General features: G+C 43.1%; 1 pseudogene; it reads right to left on the reverse strand.

Moving 5' to 3' along the window:
- Nucleotides 1-478: 478 nt before the first annotated feature.
- Nucleotides 479-596, reverse strand: LOC120095766 (small nucleolar RNA SNORA17; annotated as a pseudogene).
- Nucleotides 597-17,484: the final 16,888 nt, after the last annotated feature.

Below are 17,484 nucleotides of genomic sequence, written 5' to 3' on the forward strand. Positions count from 1 at the left end.
ACAGACCAGGACCCCACAATGGTCCCAGGTGGCATCACAGGCTACTCATATCAGTTCCCCTCTACCCTCAAGTCTCCAGTTCTGTGTCTCCTCATTGTGCCCCCATCCTTCTGTTTCTCTTTTTCTTCCATTTCTCCACCACTTACTTGCTCCTCTTAGTGGTACCTGGTGTCTGGGGTCATCTCAGGAGTGCTATGCCCCCTAGTGCATTATGGTGTCTGACAGGGGTCATCTTGGGTGTGGTCTGTCCCCCAAAGGTTGTACAGCACCAAACTGGTGGTCCTCTCAGGCTCGCTCCTGGCCTGGGCTCACCCAAGTGGCTCCATGGGAGAATTATCTGCCTCTGGCTCCCTCCCTCCCAGGGCCTGGCATCCCAGGTAGGGTTCTTGTAGTCTCCGGCTCTCTCTCCATCCTGGAAGGCTGCCCAGGCCTGCCTGACACCAGACTGGTGGTCATCTCCGGGTCTTATTTTTCAGGGAATGTTAGGCTACTAATCCTTCAGATGTTCATAGGTGAGAACACAGTGTAGACACAGCCTCTCTCCTCTTTCTTTGGTTTCTCAATGGTTCCGCTCCTACCCTGGGTTGAATTAGAATATCTTACTCTATTCCATGCCAGGCTTTCAAGAGTTAAAAGGAACCACAGTGTTTCCTCTAACCTCATTGAATTCCACAGAGCGCATAACTTTCCTTTTCTTTTTATTCAGAATTGTTTGGCTAATGCATGGGTGCTGATCCCTGGCCCAAGTGAGTGATTTTCCTGGGTCTGTGGGTGTGAGGTGGGACTTACAGAATGGGGCATATAGCATAGGTTCCAAAGGGAGGTGAGTACCACTGGAATCAAGAACACATGCTCAGATCTGCTGGTGTTGAAGCAAATGGAAGTGCACGCACGCGCACGTGTGCGTGTGTGTGTGTGTGTGTGTGTGTGTGTTCATATGCATGCATAAAGCCATGGTAGTTCTGTTAAGATCCAAGGGTATATAGGAGAGAGAAAGGATGACACAGAAGAACTGATGTAGTTTGACAGCTCTATGCCTCTCCCGTTTGGCTGTCTCTGAAATGAGACAGAGGGAAGGCTTCAGCATCTCCTAGAGGCTCTTCTGGCTGCCCCATGCTGCCTGGGATCTACATGGTATGGTTTCAGATTGGGCACTAAATCTCATTGCCTGGTGGGATGTGGTCATCAATATTTGTGCATTCGGCTGCACACCGCTACTTGCTCCTTGCGTTTCCCTGGTCTTCTGGCTGAAGGAACCCAGGTGAATCTGCTGGTTGAATGGTTTGCTAGGAAGTAATGGGCTGTAAATTTTAATGCCCTTGTAGTCACCTGCTGAAAGGCTGAAGCTTGGTAGATACTTGAATGATTCTAGCCACATGTTCTTTTCTCTTCCAAATGACAGAGACAGGAAGCCCCTGCAGGTAGCTGGGTGGCTCAGTTTATTATAGATCTTGGAGCAGAGAATGTCAGTTCAGGAGAGTGACAACGTGGTGACATTTAGAGCAGTGTGTGTAATCTGAAGTTGAAGGTTGATTTAGCCTCTGAAAGGGCTATAGGTGCCCTGGGTCTCAAGTCTTAGGTTTTAATGCCACACTGTCTTTCTCACTTGGTTTTGTTTGCTTGTTTTTATTAAACTGCATTTTCAAATATATCTAAAATAACATGCAATAATAGGACACACGATGATGCTATCAACTCCCCTCCCCACACACACTGGGCAGCTATCTGCCAATTGTGTTCAGTCAGTCCATGTGCAGTAATCCCTCATCTATGAATAGTTCAGTACAGAACTACAAACACGGGCTTCAAAACGACCCACTTGGAATATTATTGCCATACCCAATAACATTCTTATTTTAAACATGTCAGTTGTCTATGTTTAGATTTCTTGATCTTATTAAACACAGCACATTCATTCCAGTTAAGACCTCCAAAAGTTGCTAATTAAGTTTGATTTATAGACCCTTTACTTTTAAAAGTATTTATTTTTACAATTAATAATAAAAAAGGTTGAGTCTTGATGGTGACCTGTCGCAGGGTCTTACGAAGTCTTAGCAGTTTCTCCTCTCTCTCTCTTCCATTTGTCTTGGTAACTTCTGCATTGCCTCGACAGATCACCATGACTCAGGGAATTTATAATAGAAAGCATTTAGTTTGGGGCTCACAGGTCCAGAGGGCTAGAGAGGCTGTGACTATCATGGTGGGGAGCTTGGGAGCAGCTTCATGAGGAACCCATGACCAGCACGGTGATGGAGCAGAAGCTGAGGGCTCCCATCTGATCCACAACACCAGGGGTGCTGGAAACCTGGAAACCCACAAACCATGACACACCTTCTCCAACGAGGCCACACCTCCTAATCCTTCTCAAAACATCTCCCATCAACAGTGGAACGAGCACTCAATCCCATGAGAGGCATTCTCACTCAAACCACAACACCATTTATCTGTTTAATATGATGTTTTTCTTCTTTTATTTCCTACATCCTGAACCTGATCTTATCCTGTGGTGTTATTTGCCTTGTTTGTATTTATAGCTTTGTGTGTGTGTGTGTGTGTGTGTGTGTGTGTGTGTGTGTGTGTATACATGTGTGGGTATTGCTATATATTACAGCTTGGTCTTGAACTCACCATCCCCTTGCCTCAGTCTCTTCTGTGCCGGGATTATGGGAGTGCACCAACACGTCCTCCCAACTTATGCTTTCTAGTTCTTATATACTGGTACTGAGTCTAGAAGCTTTATTAAATTTTGGTTTATTTTTCATAAGGGTCAAAAATATTTCACAGTCAGTATTGCATATTCAATATTGTATCATGCCATTAGGCATGATTTTTATGTATTCCCACTCTAAAAATGGCTGTTGGGTCTGATGTGATCGGGATTGTCTATTTATTTTAAGATTTGCCAGTTATGATCACTGTTAACTATTGCCATTCTTTCACAGGGAGTGGCAAGATTTTTTTTTTAAGTCAACACTTTTTCTGAATTGATTGGAATTCTTGTATAGGGAAAGATGTTCTTCACGTCTGTTTGTTTAACTTGAAGCATGACTCAAAGGAGAGAAGATAATGCAGGATTCTAATCTATACTTACTGAATTTCAGAACGAGTCCAGAAATATCTAATTATGACCGACATGACTTTAATTTTTCAAAACACAGTTTGAATATAAAGTTTTTATATTTATTCTCTACTTTGTTCATTAAACTATTAAATATATTCATATTTCAAGACATTTGAATATTTAATATATTTTAGTCAGTGGTTTTAAACAGAGCAACCCATTAAATTGGGTGTTCAATTTTACTCTCTCAATTTTAACTTGATTTAAGTATATGGCTGCTTTCCTTTTATACTAGATACTGTTAAAATATAATCATACTTAGAAATGAAATATGCCTATCATAGAAAATGTACGGTGTAAATGTAACACATAGTGATAAAATGGAAATCCGTTGTGCTCTTTGACCTCAGCAAATCTTATTACGTTTTCTTTCACCCTTTGCTCGTGTGTACGATACTAAGTGCTTCCTACCATGTTCTTATTGGCTGCCCCTCACATGCTTTCCAGGGTTCTTCTCCCTCATCTCCCGCATACAAGTCTGGTGAAATTCGAATCTCTGTTTCCTTTGTACCTACATGTCGATCTGAATGGTTGGCTATACCAGAGACTAATTGAATCATTGGATGCCCTAAAGCCTTATATAGACACCCACTGTGACCAGGAAACTCTTCAAAGAACACTTTCAACCGAAACATGAACGCATGCAAGCTGTGCGTGGTGGGGAAGTCCCGGGAGAGCCTTCACTCAGAGGATGGGCTCTGCCCCTTTACCTTGCTTCCTATTGGTGTTTTGGTTGCCACTGTCATTACTCCAACCAATCACAACGCAACAAGCACAGTCACCTTTTTCCATTCCATGTCTGCCTTAAGTTCCTACACAGGGTTCCGTTATCCTCGGTTCCAGATTTCTCAAAGGTTGCTAGCTATATCATTTCTACATCTTTAATGAGACTTTTCTCTAACCCACTTCCTTTTGGTCCCCCCACCCCCACCCCAGTCTCTCTGAGTGGCATGTACATTCTAGGGATCCCCAGCAGTTCACAGAGCCTTAGCAGTGTTTGCATTTCTTTCATCCTCTTCCCCATTTAGCAGGGTTTGGTAGGGCTGCCCTTCACTTCTTGAACCTCTTGGGTGATAATTACAGGCCACTGATCCTTAGCTCGCTGCTTTGTTTCCATTTCTCCTGAGCTCCCAGTCTTCCCCATAAGAGTTAGCATCCTTTCGCTCCAGCATCCTCTTCTATTCTCTTTATGCCTTTTTTTACTCATTATTATTGTGACTGAAGACTCCGGCACTGACCTCTAACTCAGGCAATTGTTCTGAACGACATTGTCGATTGACAGATCAGCCTCAACAAATCACTCACATCCTCATGTGATTCGTCTAAATAGGCAGCCCTATTTGTTGAAGTTGTTCAACCCAGAACCTAAGAGTCAGTCTTCATTTTCCCCTTTTTCATAAAACCTTTCTCTCTGGCCTCCAGCAACTGTGTTAGACTCTGTATCCTGGCCCCACTTCTTTCTCTGCCTCTTCTGCCTGCTTATCCTGATCATAGCTCTTCCCTCACCTGGGTGGTGACAGAACCTCATGGATATCTCCCAGTTCTCTGCTTGTTGGTCAAGGTTCCACTTTCTACCACAGTGCTTACAAGCAGTCATAGTCTCTACACCATTAAGGACATCACACTTTTAAGGTGTCAGTGACTTTTTGTTATACTTCCAATAAATCTAAATTCACAAAGGCTGGTGTGCACCTCTGCATAGCTCTCCAACCTAAGGCTATACTAATCTCCCATTGCACCAGGATCATTTTTGAAAATGCAATCACTCAAGCCTTTCTTGAATCAAAATGTTTGTACAGCTATTCCTGGACTTAGGATGCTTCTCTCCAGCACTGTTGTCTATGACTTCTTTGAAATCAGCTCCAAGGTTGCCACGGTGGTGTTTTTTCTGACCAATATAACAAAAGGAGACCTCTGCCAGTAATTTTCTGTTTTATCTTCCTGAGATTATGTGCACTGCCATTTCAGACTTTACAGTCATTTGTGTACTTTTTCATTCCTGTCTTTTTAGTGACAGCAGAGGATAGCTTGTTTACCTTTGAGCCCAATGCCAGTTTTGGCACTCAGTAGTTACTGCAGTAGAGAAGGATTTCTACACTGTCTTGATGGGATACACACACACACACACACACACACACACACACACACACACACTGCACACATACACACACACACCACACCACACACACACACACACCACACACACACACACCACACATACACACACACACATGCACACCACACACACACCACACACACACACACACACCACACCACACACACACACACATGCACACCACACACACCACACACACACACACCACACACACACACACACACCACAATACACACACACACGCACACACACACACACCACACCACACACACACATACACACACATGCACACCACACACACACCACACACACACACACACCACACACACACACATACACCACACACACACACACCACACATACACACACACACACGCACACACACACACCACACCACACACACACATACACACACATGCACACCACACACACACCACACACACACACACCACACATACACACACACCACACACACACACACCACACCACACACACACATACACACACATGCACACCACACACACACCACACACACACACACACCACACACACACATACACCACACACACACACACCACACATACACACACACCACACATACACACACACACACTCACACACACACACACCACACCACACACACACATACACACACATGCACACCACACACACACACACACACACACACCACACACACACACATACACCACACACACACACACCACACATACACACACACACATGCACACACACACACGCACACACACACACACCACACCACACACACACATACACACACACACACACCACACACACACACCACACACACACACATACACCACACACACACACACACACACACGCACACACACACACCACACACACACACACCACACACACACACACACCACACACACACACACACACACACACACCACACCACACCACACACACACACCACACACACACATACACCACACACACACACACACACACACCACACCACACACACACATACACACACATGCACACCACACACACACCACACACACACACACACACACACACACACACCACACCACACACACACACACACTTTGTGCGAAGCACTTCCTAAGTTCTCAGCAAGGCTCCGGAGAGTTCACTATGGAACAGAATAGCGTGTTCCTCCTTCCAAGGCTGTTCCATGTATCAGAGGGCACCAGTGTGCATGTAGAACAACGTAATTTGATCTATGCTTTTGCACATATAATACAGTATGCTTAATGTCACAGAAGAAGTATAAAGAAGCACCTTTGGATAAAGAGAAAGACAATTTGGAGGTTGGCAGTTATTTCTGTAAGCCTCCCTTTTGCCTGGCAGGCTGGCTCCAGTTTTCTCTCGTTTTTGTACCTTCTTGTAGCTGTTTTGTGGGTGTGACATACATATGTCCAAGAGTGGGTTCTTGGAAGGGGCCTGGCTGGGCCAAGGAGCAGGTGTACTTTTAAATTTTATTGCAGAATTGCTCTTATGGAGTGGACATTCCTATTGCAGAGTATCTTTGAGATTTCTTAGTACTATGAGATCTGAAGATTTTATAACTTGATGTTAGAAAAAAGTGTCTCATCATTTTAATTTCGTTCATTCTTACTCAAATACATCTTTTTCTTGAATCTGTGCTTACCAGTTTTCCCTTCAAGTCTTTAACCCGCCTTTATATGGAAGTACCACGTCTTTCTTTTTCATTTATAATATTTTATATACTATTGAAATGAAGTTTCCATATACCTTTATATATTATGGAAATGAAGTTAACCTTATATATAAAATCAAAGTTTAATCTCCCAGATTATCTTTCTGTTTAATCTTAGTTATCTTAATGGTTTTCACGTTTAAGTCATAAATTTACTTTAAACATCAAATTAATTAAAAATTTCTTACATATACTCATTAGGTCAAAATTATAAAATATAATCCATATCTTACTTAAGCATTTATTTTTATTTGTCTCAAGGTTAAAATAGACGTCAGTGTGAGAAATGGAAGAGAAATGCAGGGTAGTATGTTTCAATAGTTTATGTGGCCACAGGTTGCCAAATTAAAAGCCCAGTGTGAGGTGTGGGTTCCTTGCTTCTAAGAGGAAATGATGCTTTGAGCTGTGACACCCACAATGGACAGGGCCACCATTCCTGCAGGGTGGGGCAGGGGCTTGGCAGGGGCGGGGCCCGGCGCTCACTTCACTGTCACACTTCTGATTCTGAGATATTCTGTATGGTCACATTTTCTTAGGTTCTGGGACTTTCACACCCCTCCTGCTGTCCCTGAAGCCACTACACTGAAGTGTGAAGATGCCTTCATTAAGCTATCCTTCCGTAGTTATTGAGGAAGGAGAATCATAAACATAACCATTTGTTCTTGTCTTCTGTAAACGTTACACTTAGTGCACACATTTGCTTCCGGTACACTAGACTCTGTTGTTATAAAACTACTGAAACGTCCACAAATCCTCCTACAGTGGGTCTGGATTCTTAATGATAATCATTCAGACTAAATTCACCTGTGGTATGGTTTTATGTTCTTGTGTTAGTATTTATTTTCTAAAACAATTTTCTTGGGATTGTGATCTAGTTTCGTCTGTCAAAATGACAGTTACCTTTAGGTTAGTTTTTTTCCAGCAAGGGTTTCTGTGAGAGATAAAACCTTTGATTTTTATTTTCCCCTGCTGTTTGCATAAAAATTTCTAGGCTCCTGTATTTTCTTTTTAGAAGTCTATACTATTCACTGGGGGTGGGGTGGGGGGTGGGGTGGAGTGTGGGGATGGGGTGCCTGGGGTGGTGGTAGTGGTGGTGGTGGTGGTGGTAATTTGGCCACCTTGTCTTTGTCCCCTCATAGTAACTCATTTGAGGTAAAATCAAATCTGTATCTAAGTATCTTTAAGTCATAAATATATAAAATATTTTGTTTACCTTTTTTTATTTATGTTTATTTACTTATTCTATGGTCCATACTGGAGTGAATCCTTCTGCTTACATGTCTTTGAGTTTCTGAGCTCTCAAACATTTAAATAATTACTTTGATATTGTTTTGGGCTCCATGCTGTGGCCTAGGCTAGCCTGCTCCTGCCTCCATGGCCCAAATGCTGAGATTTACAGGTACGAGCTGGCACAGGAGCATGCCATTTTAGGCGGTTTTCACCACCCGGTCTGGAGACTATGCCTATCTTGCCTCGTTTGCCTTCCCACCCACTTTAAGAGTTTCTGCGATTTCACCTTCATGAGACATATTGGGGTTGTCATGGTGACACCTGTTCCCTGCAGCTCTTCCTTCTTGCTATTAATCTGCGTCTCCTCCAGCCCTTCCCGGTGCCCATCACCTGGCTTTACACAGTAGCCATACTACTTTAAACTTCAAGTTTGAAATTTCATTTGTTTTCTAATTTCGATCTCTTCTTTGGTTCCTTTCAGCCTGTATACCTTGCTGTCTTTGTACGAGTCAGGCACCCCTGTGATATTTTGAAAGCTACCCACTTCCTGAGTCTTTCCGTAGGTGGTTTTAGAGGTGAGCTCTATCTCTGAGTGAATTGTTGGTATTCTCCTTTCTTTCATCCTGATGTGTTTGAAAAACCCCCAGCTCCTGTTTTATTTCCCTCACTCATCAAGGAGAAAACCACTTAGGTTTGGTGTCTGCTGTAGACAAGAGGAGCAGGCACCTTGCGTCTTCTGTAATACCTAACTGAAGGCCGGCCTTTGGTCACCCAATTCCCCTAACCCTTCAGCTTGACTTGGTGTTCTTCTGAGAGTGGGATGCTAAAAACTGTCCTTTCTACCATTTTCAGCTACTAGAATCCCCCGTCCTGCATTTCAGTGCTTTACCCATGGAATCATGGTACCAGGAAAAAAATGTTTTTCAAATTTCTCATTCATATGATTTCCTCTTTGGGGAACAAATATATTTTGAAAACATCTAGGAAAGTGGCAGCAGAGGAGAAACATTTTGATATCATCCAGCTGTGGTACCAACTCTGTAGAGTAGTAGTAGTTTTGGGATTTACTATCTGAAAACCTGATTTTTTTTCTGTTGATGCTACTTTTCTGTTGCTGTGGTAAAACACCATGACCAGACAACTTACAGTAGGAAGAGTGTGTTGGCCCTACAGTGGTAAGCGTCAGCCACGGCAGCAGGAACAGGACTTTGAGAGCTCACATCCTGAATGACAAGCGTGAAGCAATAAGAACAAGCTACAAGCAGGCAGGCCTGTCCGCAGTGGCATATTTCTTCGAGCAAGCCTTTACCACCCAAGCCTCCCCAGACAATGCCACCGACTGGGACCAAATGTTCAAATGTCTGAGACGATGGGGACATTTCTTATTCAAGCCACCACATTCTTCAAACAAGAAGCTCTCCCCATGACTTCATTTCCGAGCTTACACATATACATAGATAGTTAAGCTTGCTTTTTTTTTTCTTTTAATTTTCAAGGTTTGTCCTGGTACTGTGTTCACTGCTTGATATATACTATCTTATTTAATCTTAGTAACGACCCTATGAAGTCAGTGTTTCCCGATCTCCATTTATGAATGACATAGTTATACTGGGGACTTGGACAGCCTGCCTAAGGTCACTGAGCAAGGAGGCCACAAGTCAGGATTCTTAAGAAAGCTCTGGGAAGCTAGCAAGGAATTTTTAATGACCCCTGGTTGCCATTAATTTTGGGTAAATGAGTCTTTTCCTTACTGTAATTTAAAAATATGCATTCTCGGGCAGATGTTTCACTTAGACTCTGCCTTTTAAAGGAAAGAAGAAAAAACTTGCTTTTATTATAATATTATGGGATAGTTTTTTTCCCCCTAGACTCTACTGTAGCCTCTGACCCAAGGGAAACCATCCAAGCATAAACATCCATCTTCCCCCACATCATTTCAATTCTGTCACCTACAGGTAAGATGCAGTGAGGCGTTCCAACTCCGTCTCGAAGGCGAACTGTTTCTTTCTAATCTTATCTCCTAGGAAAACAATTTCTTTCCCTATTATGAATTCTTGTGGTCTACTCTTAGAAAAATGAAACAAAAGAATACCGAATCTGATAACAGCGTCTTAGGAGTAGATTAGGATTCGAGTTTGAATCTTAGCGCTGTCATTCTGAGTCAGAGTTTCTTCTGTATTTGTTTATTAGGAGGGAGATGGTAAACCAGAGCAAACGTTATAAAGAGGAGAAGTCGGACAGCTCAGCCTTTCTTGAATATGGGGAAGTGGAACCATGAAGGAGAGGGAAAGAAATCCCTTAACTACCGGCTCTCTGTCATGTACAAGTTGAACACGCTTTACCGAAATGCTTGCGACGAGAAACAGTTCAGATTTCAGAGAGTTTAAATTTGCAAAGACTTATCTAGTTGCACATCCCTTGTCGGGAAAATCTGAAATCTAAAATGCTTCATAATATCGTACCTTCTGAATATTAGCAAGCATTAGCTTTTATCGTATATGAATCTGCCCCATCCACTGTCCCTCCATCTCTCCTTTACAGCCAGACTTTGATGAATCTCTTCCATATCACGGGAAGCTGGCCATCAAGTAGCCCATAGGTCATTGTTAAGGTGATTAAGCCAGCTTTATATTTACGTGTGACAATTCTGTGTCCTGAAGCCTGCTTCTCACTCATTTTTCCTTAGCTGAAGAGCTTCCTTCTAGCTAAGGACTTCTTTAGGCATAAGGATGCTTGTATCATTACTGTGCACAAAATCCTTACCATCTCCATGTCTACAAGGTATACATGCTTTAATGTATGTTTTACTCCACATAAAATCCATGGTTGGAAGGTATTAGTTTGAACTATCTGAAATTGTCATTGTAATAGGTCTAATGGCTGCATATCAAACTGATTTTACAGACGGGCAACACAGACGTGAGAATGTTATAGGCTGCGTTCTGGTCCCTAAAGAGCAGCCTGACATCTTCACGTAAGCCCTCTCACCTCTAGAGAGAGCCTACTCTGCCATGCCTGCTGCCTCCTTGAGAGGTCCACTCGCAAAGAGTCAGCACCTTTCGTGATGCAGTGAGGTGACGCAGAGGCCAACCACCTTTCGTGATGTGGCATGAAAGTGGGAAAGAAATCGTTCATAGGTTTGCTGAACGTATTTTTCTCTTCCACTGTTTTTTAATGTGTATATCCGTAAGAAGGTTATTGAACTTGAGACCCAATTACTGTTTAAAGTGGGGTCATTAATGTTTAACTTGCAGTTCTTGTGTGGTGATTAAGTGAATTAGCAATGATTATTGAGCCTTGTGCCTTTGACTCTTGGCAGAGCACACTGTGCACTCTTAGTCTCTACGTCGTCTTTATAAGCTAACTTTGTTTCTTAAGGGTCAGTGATAGTAGTAATTTTTACATAAATTCTAGCTTTTCCTATGAATAAAACTGATATATATATATATATATATACACATATAAACATATATAGGGATTATGCTGGTTTAAGTAAAGTGGCAGTTGTAGGTTTTCCTCCGAGACTCATGACTTCGCTAGCTAGAGTAGGTCTCTCTTATTGAGTGGCCCTTCAATCCAATCATGGCGCTGTTGATTACCACCAAGGTCTGTGTGTTGTTATTGCAGCCTTAGGGATATAATGCTACGCTGGTCATCGATTCCATTCCTAGGCGCCATAGCTAGGTTGGTTCCCTCCCTTGGTAGCTTGCATAAAGCCTCCTGGTACCACAGGAGGCTTTCAGGTCTGATCCGGCTTGGGTCCAACAGGCTCTGTGTCTGAAGTACATGGCCTCTTCAGCAACAGGGTCTAACCCTCCAACCTCCAGGGGCATCCGAGGGGGCAACAGTGGCATTCTACAGTGTTGAGGGCTATTTGTTGTCATCGTTTGTTGGTTTTAAGATGATCTATGCCTCTCGCAGGGAGCATTGCCAGCAGAGATAAGGACATTTCATTTAAATTATGCATGCGTATGTATACAGACTTGTATGGTATATGTAATCTTAAGCGGCTGGACAATAGTGTGATTCCTCCCGACGTCTTCAGCCATCCTTAACTTCCTTCTTCTGTGTTCACCTCCCTCTTACTAATTTAAGTCCCCCACCATTTTTCTGGCTCACCCCTTCAAAGCATGGGTGTTCTGTTAGACCCTGACCCCTGCACTCCCAATCTCAGGGTTGTTTTTTTTTTTTTTTAACTTTTCTCATTTCTGCAGTTATTCCAGGTCATGTGCTTACATCTGGGGATTTAAAGTTAGGACACATGGATGAGAGAGAACAAGCAACATTTGGTTTTCTGGGTCTGACAACCTCACTCACTATGGTCTTTCCCAGGTTTACAGGTTTATCTGAAGAGCCCATGATTCCCTTTTTCTTTATATAGGAATAGTATTCCAAAGTGTGTATCTATGTATCTATTTCTATATCTCTGTGTCTGTATCTAAATGCCACATGTTACTATCCATTCCTCAGCTGAAGGACAATCTAAGTTGTCTCCATTTCCTATGTGTTTCGAATAGAACCGCAAGGAACAGGACTGAGCAGGTGTCTGTTAAGCGGGATATCAAGTCCTTTGGGCATTTATCAAGACGAGCTGTACATGGGTCATGTGATAGATTTATTGTAGCTTTTTGAGAATTCTCCACATTGATTTCCATAGTGCCTGCACCAGTTTGAAATCTCAGACAACAGCGTATGAAGGTTTCCTGACTTCCCCATCCTCTATAGAGTTTTTTTCTTTTTGGTCAGTTGTTTTGTTGACTTTTGCATTCTGACACCAGAAAGATGAAATCTCAAAGTTGTTTGGATTTGCATTTCCCTCATTGCCAGGGGTGATGTGCAGCTTTTGAGATGTCCTGTAACTTCTTCAGGACCTCAGTTGTTGAAGGCGACTAAGCCATTTTGCATCCACCAGCCACTCATTATATTTCCAGGTCCCTCACCCCCTTACCCGTCTATAACCCTAACCACCTCCTCCTCGATTGTATCTAACTTCCCATGTGTAAGCACATCCTCTTGCTCCAAAGTTCCAGATGTACCCAGCACCTTGATCCTCGTGATGTCTTTAGTTTCGTACATTGTACATTTTGATCGAAGTCACCCTCAAACATGTCTGGATTTTTAAAAATATCTTTCTGCTATTGTCTTTATTCTCATTCAATGTTTTCTCAATACAGGATTTGAAATAAACCCAAGCCCCCATCCCACATCAGATAAAACACTGAGTTTCCCACAGTGTCATCTGGCCTTCTTAATGTGACCATGTGTCCGTTCTCCAGCATTTCTCTCTCCTGCTTTCTATCCATTTCCCAGTTCCAACCACACCCCATGCCATTCTTTGATCACATTGAGCATGCTCCTGTCTGGGGTCTCTGTATAGACTGTCCAGTGGCTTCCTTCCTTCCCAGATGTACACACACGGCTTCGGAGATGTACTTCAGTTATACTTCTTGAGGCTGTGCTTGGTTCTCTCATCTGAGATTGTGCCCCACCTTATATCCCTACTCCATTTTCCTACTTTGTTTCTCAAAGTCTAACCAACATTTGGTCAAGTGCTTGCTTGTTGACTTTCTACCATGGCTGGATGACCTGTACAGGTATTTAGGATGAAACTGAAATACCTATTATCATGAATTGATGTGAATTTTGTCAATGTATCTTGCTTTTTCATTGTTTCTCCTCTAGGAGAATAAAAGCATCACCGGTAATGGATTTTGTCTGTTTTGTCCAGGATAATACATGGATAAGGCCTTGAGGAGGAGTGTCTGGTAAGTAACAAGCTTGTAGCAAACGACAACTGTTCGGATTTTCCTCCTTCTCCTCTTCTTCCTCCTCCTCCCCCTCCTGCTCCCCTTAAATAAAAGGGCAGCCTCTGCTTCCAAGCTTCATCACCATGGCTAGATTCCTGCAGTGCCCTCTGTTGGTCTTGAGGTGGGCACTGCAGCTTATGGAGACCAAAGGTACAATTAAACTCTAATCAGCAATTGGAATCCATTAAATTCTATAATGCTCTACAAAAAGCATTTTTAAATCATGAAGCAAAATTAATTTAACCTTTTAGGCATTTATCAAGCAGACTCTAGACCTCCATAAACATCTTCTTTCAAGACCTGTGGGTTTGTAAGCAGCTACCTGGGTGCCAAGGGTTGATGTTGGCAGCTCCACTAATTGCCCTTTCTTTAGGATGGACATTTAAGACTCCTGTCTAGGCCTTTGACTTCCACAGTAGTGCCAATGCACTGAGTCAGTCTTAAACCTTCTTTCTTCAGACTCCCCTAAGGGGGACTGGTTAGTAGTTGAGGTTTATGGTAACCTGCTGTACAGGATATCCACATTAGAGCCACTGGCTGCAGGAGTATTGGAGCTACATAAAGGCAGTGTTCCAGCATTCGGTGAATAAGATGTTTGAGTGGAAATTAGAAATTGGATTAAAGCCCCAACATCTTGTCAAAGTTATATTTTCTACCCTCTGAAGTATCAAGTCCTAACTCACAAGAACTCAGACTGTGACCTGATTTGCAGACAGGGGCATTTATGTAATTGGTTAAGATGAAGTCATTCTGGAAGATAGTGGTGTCTACCAAACAATCTATGTTGGGACATGGAGAGGACACCTTGGGAAGATGGGGAATTGGGGCGATGCAGCTACAAGCCAAGGTCCAAAGATTGCCAGCAGATCACCAGTAGCTGGAAAGGTACCAGGTAGGAATTTTCTACAGATTTCAGAGGGAGTGTGGCTCAGCTTACACCTTGCCTTTTGACTTTAAGGCTCCAGAACTATGAGAATAAATCTCTGTCATTTGGAGGCACCTAATTCATGGCTTACTTCAGCCATAAGAAGCCACCAGCATCACTCTCCTTTAGACTTCTCTAATAACCAGAGTGGTAGTGTCGAGGGGAATGTAGATGAAAGAAGAATCAAGATCAGCATCCTCACGGAGATATATAGTGGGGCTTGAAGTTTCCTGGAGAATAAATGTGCCAATGGATGGAGAGAAACTGAGGACATCATCCACATCACCAAGCTGGTGTATGACAGAGTGGTGTGTATGATCAGTGAGGGAGAGGTGGGGTAGGATAGGTGACAGAGAGGAGTGGGAAGCTGACTACTCATGTGAGAAGCCCTGCCTCTTGTAACATGGTGGCGGTCACAATCACATCAGTGAAGTCAGTAGGTGTCCTAAGTACCTTTGGGTCTTCTGAGTAGGATTTGCTTCTTGGCTGTGTAGGTGTTAGTGTTATTGTACCCATTTTAGAGATAATTGTAAAGATGGTGTATACTATAGTAGCAAGCAATATGTTGCTAATTAATTTGGCATAAAAGCAGCATGTCATAAGATAAAACACAGAAAAAGGGTGCAATCAGTAGAGGATTACTATTCACTCTCCACCGTAACTCTACATACTATTGAGGAAGGGGAAAAGCAAAGAGAGTGCAGCAGAAAAGAAAGAGAGCGGAATATCACAGACAGCTGTTGGGAATTCAAAAGATGCTCAACCCCACTGGAAGTTAGGAAACGAAACCAGGAGAGTTCGTATCTATCTTATTGGCAGAAATGGTGAAATCTGACAGCATTCACTGCTGACAAGGATGTAAAGCTCTGGGTGCCACTGTGTGGGACACAGGTCTGTCTACTGGCAGAGCCACTTGGAGATCCATTTGCCATACTTAGTGCTGTTCCTGTTGAAGATTCATTGAGTGTGCCATTTCTTAGAACACCCGTTCCTCTAAACGCTACCTGGGAAGCATTTCCTGTAAACACCAGACCCAAATGGCTCATGTAGCGAAGACTTAGGAAGAACCTCCATGCCCATCAGTAGTGAAACGGAGTAACTTAAGCTAGCGTTTCACACCGTGACATACCGTGCAGCTGACAGTGACAGAGAATGCAATACATTAGTGAAAGAACCACAAAGATATAATACTGTTTAAGAAGGCAGCTTGTAGGAGAATATGCAATAATCAGGAACATACAAAATGTGTGTAAGGATGAAAATGATAGAATTGTACGTGGGGGCTGACCACCATACAATGCAGCCATAAAGATGTTTGGGGTACGTCTGCTGCTGTTGGCTTCTGTAGAGTAGAAGTGTATGGAAATACTTAGGAGACTGGCTTTTGAGCTGAGGCTGAGGCTGATTTCGAGATGGGGAAAGAGGCTATAATGTGATTGGCTAGTAGTTCTTTTCAAGCCAGATGACAGGGAATGAAGAACCAGCCTGCCTCCATTTTGGGCTTAAAAGCCATCTTACGGTAAAGACAGATTGGGCCCATTCCTGTGTATGACTAAACCTCTGTTTTCCAACCGTGTTCCATCTGCAACCCCGACTACAAATGGTTCTATACCACACATCCCAGGAAGTGACAACCATGTCTTTGTTTCAAAGGATCTTAAGACCATCTTGCAACCCTGCCGTTGTTTCAAAAGGTTCTATGACCTCCTCTGACTACCTTGCTATGACTGTCTATTGTTATGATTCTGTTCCTGTGACCTGCCTAATTTGCCCACCAAATCCCCCAATTGGAAACCCTCTATCCTTGAGCTATAAGAGCCTTGTCTTCTTCACATCCAGTGCTGACTCCTGAATCCCTCTTTGGGGAGGAGGGAACCTGTATACATGGATAAAAAAGCTTGCTTTAATTAATTTGGTCATTCCATCCCACATCCAGTCACTATTGTGGATGCCAAGAGGTGCATGCTGACAGGAATCTTATATTAACTGTCTCCTGAGAGGCTTTTCCAGAACCTGACAAATAGAGAGGTAAATGCTTGCAGTCAACCATTGGACTGAGAACCGGGTCCCCAGTGGAGGAGTTGGAGAAAGGATTGAAGGAGCTGAAGGGGTTTGCCACCCCATAGGAAGAACAACAATATCAACCAACCAGAGCTCCCAGAGCTCCCAGGGACTAAACCATGAACCAAAGAGTACACATGGAGGGACCCATAGCTGCATATTTAGCAGAGGATAGCCTTGTTGGACATCAGTGGAAAAGAGGCCCTTGGTCCTGTGAAAGCTCGATGCCCCAGTGTAGGAGAATGCCAGGGTTGGGAGGTAGGAGAGAGTGGGGGTGGGGGAGCACCCTCATGGAGGTAGGGGGTGGGAAGATGGGGTGGGGGTTTCTGGAGGGGAAACCAGGAAAGGGATAACATTTGAAATATAAATAAAGAAAATATCCAATAAAAGAAAAGAAAAAAATTAATTTGGCCATGATGATTTGGGCTGGTGAACTTTCTCCTCCCATCTTTGGGATTGACAGGGCATAAAAACATATGTGAGTGGTACTAT

This window comes from Rattus norvegicus, chromosome 11 (assembly GCF_021556685.1).
Source record: "Rattus norvegicus strain SHRSP/BbbUtx chromosome 11, alternate assembly SHRSP_T2T, whole genome shotgun sequence".
In the NCBI taxonomy this organism is placed as follows: Eukaryota; Metazoa; Chordata; class Mammalia; order Rodentia; family Muridae; genus Rattus; species Rattus norvegicus.